We start from the raw sequence: 4379 nt of genomic DNA on the forward strand, positions 1-4379 counted from the left end.
GTGCCTATATATATTTGACTCTTATAACTAAAATAAAACAAAACCAACGATGCATCTGTATGTATGTATAACATATACAATGTAGTATGTGTATGTGTATATTTTTATATAGTCTATCATCAAACCAGTCTTTACATATAATTGCTAGCATGTCTCATTTGTTGGGCATTAAGGAAAACTCATTCAAAGAATTGAGAAAAGTACTTTAAAAACCAGTGCTTGTTTTGATTTAAATCTATTGGATAAAATTATTTTCAGAATATATTCCACAAAGTTTCATAACCTAATAAAGATACATGTTGAAAGTTGTACAATCTTCGAAAAATCATCCAAGGTCACAGTGGTGACCAGTGGTTTTGCTCTGTGGTGGAGGCTAATGTCTCAAGACTGGGGATGCCCTCCAATGTATTTTCTCACCAAATCCCCTATAGCTCTTATATTTCTTCTCATCTGCCCCCTTTTCATGAGAGGAGTGCAGAAGAATCAATTCTTTGGTCTTCTGGGCAATAGGCCTGCCTCTCTTTCAACAAAATTAGATATTGAATCAAAAGCTGATGCTACCTTCACTAACCTTCTATTTTCCTTCTATAATGACAAACACCCTCACTCTGTGTAAAACATCCTGGGATTTTCTGCAGTCTTTAAGACATTTGGTTATGCAGATGTCAGTGACTCCTTCAACATTTGTCAGCTTCCTCTCCTTTGTTCCTCTCTCCTCCCTTTTTCTCCCTCATTTGCCATAACTGAATGGAGAAGCATTCCCACTTGTGGATTTGGGGTTCATATTTCTAAAGCTCATTAAAGGTGGTATGGTGTTTTTCAAGGGAAAAATAAATGAGACAAAAACTTTAGTTACCATTTTAGTTCAAATAAGTATAAAGCTTGAATCCTGAGGCAACTGCATTTCTAAGACTCAAATAACTGGCTTTTCCTATATAATATATCCCTATTGGTTCACTCTACTTGGAAAAAAATAAAAATATATTTGGATTTTATTGTAATTCTGAAACCTAACCTTTCAAGTTAATAGGGCATTTCTATTCTTAACTCCCATTTCACAAATTTATATATTTATTCGTTCATTAATAAGACAGGTCATATTTAAACAAAGGTGGATAGAAGCAAGTGAATTTAAAATACAGGATAAATCAGGGATCTAGCATTTTACATTCTCTATTTAATACTCTATCACATGCTTCTAACTCCCTCTCGAATCACACCCTGCAGCTACTCTTTTGATTTCAGCCATTCAATTTCTGAGTACCCTTCCCATGCGAGGCACCGGGCCCATTACAAGAACCTAAAGGAAACCAGGCATAGTGTCTGCTCAAGGTTTCAGAGTCTATCTCACACATGACCCTATGAGCACAGCAAAGGTAAAATATCATTTTTTTAAAGGTAAAGTAAACTTAAATTGAATTTGTAGACATGTCTGGGAACTACACAGAGCTTCCTCAAATCATTGGAAGCCCCTGAATAAGGACAGCCTGGTGCATACAAGCCACCCTCAAGAACCAATCTTTTCTTTCTCCATCTACCCAAAGGATCAGCTCTCTCCTTCCCTACTTATTCTGGTACCTCCCAGCTCACAGAATATTACCAAAAAATGTGGAACCAGAGCATGAAGGATCACTTTTTAAATCATGTTTTTCAAATTGAAAACAGAAGTTAATTTTTGGATCTTCCCCAAAGCTCCTAGTATTTAAACACTACTCCTCACAACATCTCATAACTATGCTAGTCCTTTCTTAAGCATACTTTTTAAAGGTATGTTAAAGAACACGTGCTAGTTAAACAGCTAATAAAAGACAGGGTATGGTCTACCTTCAGAGACTTCTGTGGGATATCTGTTAAATTCTACCTTCCAGACAAAGTGACACTGCTCTGAATGTCCCTTCATACTTCTTCCTTCTATCATTCACTTCCTCAAAAACAGAACAAAGAAATAAACAAACAGGCCTTCTTATCTCCTTCAGGTCTTCTGAAACGACAATGTCTCCTTTCACAGTCTTGTCTTACTGGCCTAACTCCCGAACCCTATCCTTCCTGTATCACAGGGTATAACTTTAGATTATTTTTAACTACCTATTTTAAATAGCTTCACCTGGTTTGTGGATACTCTGTGTTGAACAAATCCCAAATATAATGAATTGTCTGCCCTATCCCACTCCTCTGCCTACACTTTCCCCTCTGTAGACACCACTATCGCCACTATTTCCTAAGATATCCCCTTGTCACCCTTCACTCCTCCACCTCACATGTAATCAATGGCTATGATCTTCTACTTCTGAAAATATTGTAAACCTATATTCTTATCTCCATTTTATTGCCATTCCTTAATTCAGGCCTTTATAAATTGTAATTTCTTGACAAAGCCACCTAACTGGTCTCCCAACCTCTAATCTTGAACCCCACCCCCACCTAGGACAATTCACCCTCCACACTGCCATCAGACTGGTCTTTCCCAAAATGATAAATCTCATTACTTCCTTCTCCTGCCTAAAATGCTGCAGGGTCTCTCCATTATGTTCAAGGTAAAATTCTTGTAACAGCATAAACAAAGCCCCTTGTGTCTAATCTGGCCTTGCCTGACCACCAGCACCCACCTTAATAATAATTATAGCAATTGCTGACATGCAGGGGGTGCTTCCTTAGTCACGGTGCTAAGTGACTTATGGATTTTTTTTTTTTTATCTAAGCCTCATGATTCTGTAAATGAACTGTTGTTACTCTCCCTATTTTACAGGCTTGCCTAAGGGCACCAAGGTGGGTGCTGACACAGACAGGGACTCTGCTCTACACCTGTGTCCCCTCCACCTCTGGAACCACATGTTTTCACACCTCTGTACTTTACAGTCCACCTGAAAGTCCCTTGCCTCTCTATTCTCATGACAATTCGACCTCTTTTCTCCACACATTGGTAAGTAGCCTCAAGCTCCCGGCAGAATTGTCCCTCCTATGGCTGTAATCATAAAATCTGTTTTATACACGCATCTATTCAGCACTGATCTTAAACCACTGCTACACACCAGCTCATTCCTCACCCCCACCTCAACTCTGGAGAAAACTAAAAGAAGAAACTGAAGGTCCTTATACCAAGGGCTGAACCTTGGAAGAGAGTCCCATTCTCTATAAACACCTGAATGCAAGGATTGGAGAGATTATCATTGATCACTGGCACTTCCCTTTCTCACTTATCTCACCAGCTGTTATCAGAAAGGTCCCATCCAGAACTGGTGATCAGGGCTTAGATTCATAGCAGAATGTAGAGGTATATGGAACAGGAGAAAATGGAGAACACCAGCCTAGAGCTTGAGTTAAAACAACTACAAAATACTCCTTGGACTGGGAAAGAAGATTAGATAGACATTGACTTGAAGACCAATTTGGACCTAGTAGTATTTACATGCCTGCCTTTTCATTAGCTCTTAAAGAACAGGGATCTATCTGCCTTTGAAATCATTCTATCAAAGGGGTTAATGGGGAAAAAGGGGATCATCTGTAATACTTCCAAAGATAAAGATAAATTATATATAAAAAAAGAAATTATTCTATCTCATTCTTATCTGTTATCTCTTTACCTGTAAACCTCACAGGTGTTTGTTGAAAAGAAAAAACAAACACAAGAAAAAATATAGTTACAAACAAAGAAACAACACATATATTGTTATTTTCTCTAAATTTGTTCCTTGAATAATTACAGTTGCTAATGGCCTATTACACCCACTATATTAGCACGTAGAACTTAATGAGAAAAACCCATGTGGGTAAAATTATCATCAGCTGGAATTATTTTAGTCCTCAAATTCTGAAATACCAAAGAGCTTTTAAGGGATTTAAGGCAAAACAGATTTCCCTAGGGGACGACTTTGTGGAATCTCTAACCTTAGACTGGGACCCTCTGCGCGCATGAGAAGAGAATGGCTGTGAGAATGAAAACTTCTACCAGTCAAAGCCATGGTCCAGCACAGGGTCCCAGTGATGACCCACCTCAGTGAACCCCAGAAACTGCCTCCCAGCCCTACCTTAAGAAATAACAATGATGATACAATGGAATTAAACAACACCCTAATAAATAAAGCTTTTACACATTTTTCTTAATATCTGAGGCTTAACACAGTTTGGCAACACAATAGGTTTTATAGTAATAATAAAAAGAGAATTCTAGGGAGACTTCCTAATAATACTCTTAAAGTAGCATCCTATCATCTAGATTCCTTATGACCATTGGAATTTTCCCCAGTAAATCCTGGATGAAGGAAAAAGTGTACAAAATATAAAAATATAATAAAGAGAAGAGTATGTTTGCCATCAAACATTAACAGCAGTGAAGAGGCAAAGATGTGAATAATAGTATCCAAGTGATGCTGTGTCCGTCT

This window comes from Miniopterus schreibersii, assembly GCF_964146895.1.
Source record: "Miniopterus schreibersii genome assembly, chromosome: 6".
Taxonomy (NCBI): Eukaryota; Metazoa; Chordata; class Mammalia; order Chiroptera; family Miniopteridae; genus Miniopterus; species Miniopterus schreibersii.